Below are 6073 nucleotides of genomic sequence, written 5' to 3'. Positions count from 1 at the left end.
ATCATAACCAAAGAAGATACTGACTTCGTAAATTATCATCGAAATCCAAGACACTACAATGAGTATGGAGAGTCATAACAACCCGACCTTAGCGTACCATTATCGCAGGTCTAAATAACCTCACAGGGCGTCTTATTATACAAAGGCATCAGCCCTATATATTGGTGGCAGCCTTCAACGTACTCTTCAACGTCTTCCGAAGAATAACCAGAATAATGAATAATGTATCATATCAGAAGTCAATGATGACGAAAGCAAGAGATTCTTCAAGCAACTTAGTATTATCGTTTAGTGAGCGTCTTCAGCAGTGCATATCTTCAAGAAATGAACCTGACGTGTCTGCTTCCTACGGCAACGCAAGCTTCGTCCTAACCGTAAGAGATGTCTCTCATTAGAATCATTCAAGAAAACATCATCGTTTATTGAGCATTTCCAGCACTTCAAGAAACAAACCGGATGCGTCTGCAGCATCGGATCTTCAAGGAAACGAATCATTCAACAAACAAACACTGAATGAGCAGAACGCGAACTGAGAATTCAGGTCTCTGCGGAGAAGCGACATCGAAGCCAAATGCCGTGACATCACCTAAACAGCAAGATCTTCAAGACCAGCAAGAGAAACGCATCATTCAACAAACAAACAACGCTAAGAACAAGGGTCATCCGCTAAACAGAGAAGGGGCACCAAGGCCGTGTCCTTATCGAAACGCCGTGACTTCCCACAAAATCAAGCTAAGTACAATCCTTTTTTATTTATTTGGAGTAACTCTGAGTGTTTCCTTTGCAGGTCGAATTTTCGTTGTTCCTGTGGCTGTAGTTACGAGACATTCTTAATCTTACCTTTGTACAGAAATTATCTACATCATTGGGACTTCGCTACTGCGAGTTTTTATCTTTGAGTTTCTGTTTCCAGAAGTTCTCCTGAAATATCATAATCATATACTGTGTTAATCTTATCATTTTGGGTGATTATTAATTTTGTACATAAGAAATCATATTAAACATTGAATATGTATTTACGCAGTAGACGTCTGTATTTATACAGATGCATGGATAGGGTCGTTAGGCACCGTAGTGATAAGAAAACACACAAAACAAGTGGAACACCCGCACAAATCTGGATAAATTAGAGGTAACACTATTTCGGGTCAGGACAATAAAGGCTCCTTAGCAAGGTCCCAATCCCAGTTTCAGCCTTGAGTTATGCTTAAAAAATCGAATCTCTATGACTCAACTTAACTTTAAAAAATAAAATAGGGCTGGATTGCAAGGAATAACATGTCTGTAAAAAACTTTCATTAGGTTAACATAATTAACATTCATATAAACAAATCAACAAAATATGTCTAAATACGCTGACCTGGATCCCTAACTATTTCAAATTTTAGCAAAGAATGAAAGTAAACCACAGCAAATACATATAGTTAATAATAACGCAGTAGAGATAACTTGTCTTAATAGTAATCGCTCAATTCATAATAGTTCAAGTCATTCTTATGTTCGTTGCTTTCTATGTAACCAACAGCAACATAATGCTAAGAACGCACAATACGTTGTCGATGATAATAAAGAGAAGAATCCTAATTATTATAAAAAGAAACAGGTAAACAGTAGCCCTAAAAATCAGAAACAAACAAATCGTGCTTCACCAAACTTGGTTACTGTGTCATCTAGTGAAACGGTCAGGGTCAGTCAAATCTTCCCAGTGTTGCAAGCAGAGCACATTCCATATAAGCGACTCTAGTGGAGGGGGGAGAGCGATGTTGGATCATTCATGCCAATATCTTTTTGAATTAAAAAGGAATTTTCCTATGAATCACACGACCGTATCAAGTAATCAGAGCAGGTTCTCGTAATTTTAATACAATAAGTTATTATAAGTAGTGATGGATTACGCCCGACTGTACGTGCCATAAAATTAGAATATCAGCCATTTACATTGTTTTTATTCCTTTAGTCCACCGTTTGTTGTTCGAACTTCCCTATTGAGAAGTCCGGAGTATGGTTCAGTAATTGGCATTTAACCAAATACTATCATTAACCAACGAATATTACAAAACCAGTAACTCTTTTCCTAATAACATAAACGGTAATATCATAATATGAATAATTCTAATAAAAAAACTCACCTAATATTCTTCCTTTTAAAGTGCTCTAATGAACTGTCTGAGCTTGTTGAGCCATCGTCATCTCCATCATATTCGTAATCACTTGTCACGTGGCCGTGTATTAAATGGAATTCTGATATTATGAGAGTATGAATACCATTGTAATTATCTCCTTCACTATTGTCCTTACTATCAAAATAACTGGACCTCCTGGTTTCCTCTTGTTCCACATTTTAAAGTCACACCATAATAATCAATTTCCCAATAATTTTTTTTATATAACTAATACTGAATGATATTGAAACGGTGGTGCATCGTATACTAGCAGCCTAGTCTTCATAAAGAAGGCAGCACGTGATGTTGTTGCATTGCAATCCGATGTCAGGTGAGGTTATTAACCGGTTAATCAAAGTTCCCGCTGGATCAGGCGTTCGCTCTCTAAACTGCAAATTTGGAGAGAGAGAGAGAGAGACAGAGAGAGAGAGAGACAGAAAGAGAGAGAGAGAGACAGACAAACAGACAGACAGAGAAATATGCGAGGGGGTGGCTGTATCAGAAAAAGTAAGGGGAGACTGCACTAAATACTTGAAGGGCATGCAGAATTCACCTTTTATTTTATAATTGTGACAACTTTATTTTACTGAGCACAGCAACTATAGGCTGTTTACACACATTTTAATAACTGCGTTAGTGTTATTTAGTAACAAAATTAGTACGTACCCCAAAATCAAACAATTTTTGAAGTATGCACTCTATAGTACATACAGCATATACAAAACAAAACACCTTCAAATAAACTTGAAAAATTTAATCTGCATTTTTATACTTAATACCTATCTCCAATCTACAAAATATTCATTAAATTTTCTGATGGTTGGAAGTTGTAGCAACACCCCTGTTCTTTTACAGATTCAGAAATATATGTGAGCGCTTTAACTGAGTCAATACTAAGGCTGTTTCTTACATCTGTTTTAATGAGGTTTAATTTTGAAAACAATCTTTCTGCATCTGTATTTGTTACAGGTAAAGCCAATATATTCAGAGCAAATGTGGCGACACTTTAGAACAAATATGTATTATCAAATTTATAGGACCCAAGTTTTAGGTAGAAATCAACAGGTTTGTAAGTTTGTGGAGTGATGTCTAAGGGTATGGAAGTGCTGTCAAGGTGTCTCCATTCGTTGTCTAGGGTTTGCAGATCACCATCATACAGTCGAGGTACCTTTGCGACAAGAGGGGCGAGGGATTGCATTACATCTCTAGTGGCTGGATCCAAAACCTTTTCTGGATTAAACAGCGAAGCCATTTCCCAAAGATCATCCTGTAACTGAAACATCTTTTTTATTTCTTCACACAGCTTTATCATGAACAATCTACATCTCCTCCTGATATCAGCGACCATATCTACGTTTTTATAGTATTCCTCTTTTTGCAGTAGCGTATGAACTGAATCCCCTAAATAAATGTTGCTGAGTGGTATATGGTTCACTTCCTGGCTTGGATCAAAATGTTCTAATTTTGATTTGTTAATAATTTCCTTACGACAGAAATATTGGATAGTATTTTCATAAAGCCTGTTAACATGAAAATGAACTAAATATATTGTTGGTGTCTCTCTTCGAAACAAGAGATTAAAATTATTGCAAAAAGGCAAAATAAAGTTTAAAAAATTAAAATATACATAGATTGAGGGATCGTTGAGATCATTTACTATTAGGTTAATGGACCTAAGCTTCTCCACTCCTTCTATACTTACAAAGTACTGCTTCAAAGCCTCCCACTGCTCCAAGACCCTTTCTACTGCTTGGTGGAGACTTAGCCATCGCGTCTGTGATACATGAAGAAGTTTGTGGGGTTTTAGAGAGAAAAGTTTCTTAAATTGCAGAAATTCACATTTACGTTTGGCACTGTGAGAAAAGTGAGTGTAAATGTTCCTCAGCAAGTCCTCGCACTGCTTGGGAAGCACTTTGGAAGCCTCTGAGGCACAAAGATGTATGGAATGGCAAATGCACTAGAAAATTTTTAGGTCTGGAAGGTGTTGCCTCAACCTGCTGGACGGAGAGTTGTATGTCCCCATTATATTTGAGGCCCCATCCGCTGCCAAACCTACCAAATTATTTAATGGAATGTTATTTGAGTTTAAGATGTGCATAATCATTTCAAATAATGACTCTCCACTGGAGCCTACATTTGACGAATGGTTTTCATATACATTAATCAAATCTAGCAACCTGGTCTTAATAATTCCTCCATGTGAATCAAAATATTTCACAAGCACTGACAAACATTTGGTGGTACTTACATCAGTTGTCTCGTCTATCACTAATGAAAATTTATTAATCCTAAGCTGTGAGACAACATCATCATGAATTTTATTACCAAATTGCTTAACCATTTCGCTGCACTTTGTTCTTTTCATGTGCAGGGATTGTGCTATTTCAGAGTCGGGAAACATGTTCCTGCACAGTTCAGTGAAATGGTCCGCCAAAAGAAATGGGAGGTTATGTTCCCCGATGAAGCAAAGCATCAAAATCTTTGCTATTGCAATAGACCGATCCAATTCCTGGTGGTGTGGAGGACGAACATTTTCTCTAGCCATGTTAGCACCGTGAATTTTGCTCTCCTGGTAGAGGAGGGATGTCGTATTCGAACAAAATTAATTCTAAAAATACAAATTTTTGCTTTATTATCGTAAGTGGCAAGTATGAATTACCAAGTTTTATAAAATTTTGGCCAGTACGTTGCTAAACCATGCAATAATTCTATAATAACAAATACTAATATTGAGTTAACTGTGCCCTCTCCTGGGTAACAGTCCATAACTTTACAACGCCGTCACTCATTATGATTTTTAAGGGAAATTTGATTCCACGCAACATAATATACGATACTATATATGAGCGATATATATATATATATTATATATATATATATATATATATATATATATATATATATATATATATATATATATATATATATATATATATATATATATATATATGTATATATATATATATATATATATATATATATTTATATATATATATATATATATATATATATATATATATATATATATATATATATAGCTTACCATGTACCTCTTTACTGTGGTTAGTCCAGCATCAAATGTTTTCTGACATTTATTACAAAAAGCCTTGGTGTCGTCACCATCCACTCTGGACAACCAAGGCTGAAAATCCCTCTGTCCGAGCCACTCCTCTCTCAGCTTCCGCTTATTCGACATAGCAGTATTACCGGAAAGGAAAAAAATAATTTTGTTTTCAATCTGGAGTAGTTATACCCACTTTTGTTATGTTTCATAAGCACACAACATATACATTATCTTTTTTTTCAGGGGTGCACTTTAAGTTTTCTCTTTTCACTATGAACACGTTAAAAACAGGCCACATTTTACTATCACCGATTAATACTTACCAACTTGTAAGAAGTGGATGTTGGTAACCTCAAAGACCTATATATCAACTACGTGGGGTAGACCGATACTCCTTTCACCAGCAAAACAGATGAGGAATTAAGTTCCCTCATTGGCTGTGCTACGTTATCACTTCTCACCTTGTAGTGTTACACATTATTTTGTTGTATTATTATCCTATAGGATAATGAAACCCTACAGTATTTAAATAAAATACTTTATTAAAAAAGTAAAACTCTTTATTCTACATGACGTGGAATTATCCACGTCATATTCTAACCAAAAGTTACACTGATTTCACGAATTTAGCATTATTTTGATGAATTTATATAAATCAACATATTTTACCATCATTTGTTTTCATATCTTTCTTCCTATTCATGCACTGATTCATGCTTCAAGTGAAGGACTGTGGATGTAAAAAAAATTCTACAGTCAGTTGCCAGATGTCACAATATTTCTACACTAGCAGACGAAATTCCACGAAACGGCAGCCCTGCTAGAAACGTGAGGAGGACCAGCCGAA

The 6073-nt window shown here is 35.6% G+C and overlaps 1 pseudogene; it reads right to left on the bottom strand.

Annotated features, from left to right (window-relative positions):
• LOC135208164 (uncharacterized) overlaps nt 1–4635 on the bottom strand; it is a 5624-nt pseudogene extending 989 nt beyond the window's left edge.
• Between the last annotated feature and the right edge of the window lie 1438 nt (nt 4636–6073).

The sequence above is a fragment of the Macrobrachium nipponense genome, chromosome 35 (genome assembly GCF_015104395.2).
Source record: "Macrobrachium nipponense isolate FS-2020 chromosome 35, ASM1510439v2, whole genome shotgun sequence".
Classification (NCBI taxonomy): Eukaryota; Metazoa; Arthropoda; class Malacostraca; order Decapoda; family Palaemonidae; genus Macrobrachium; species Macrobrachium nipponense.
Note: the sequence above shows the minus strand (reverse complement) of the source record. Positions and strands in the feature narration are given on the sequence as shown.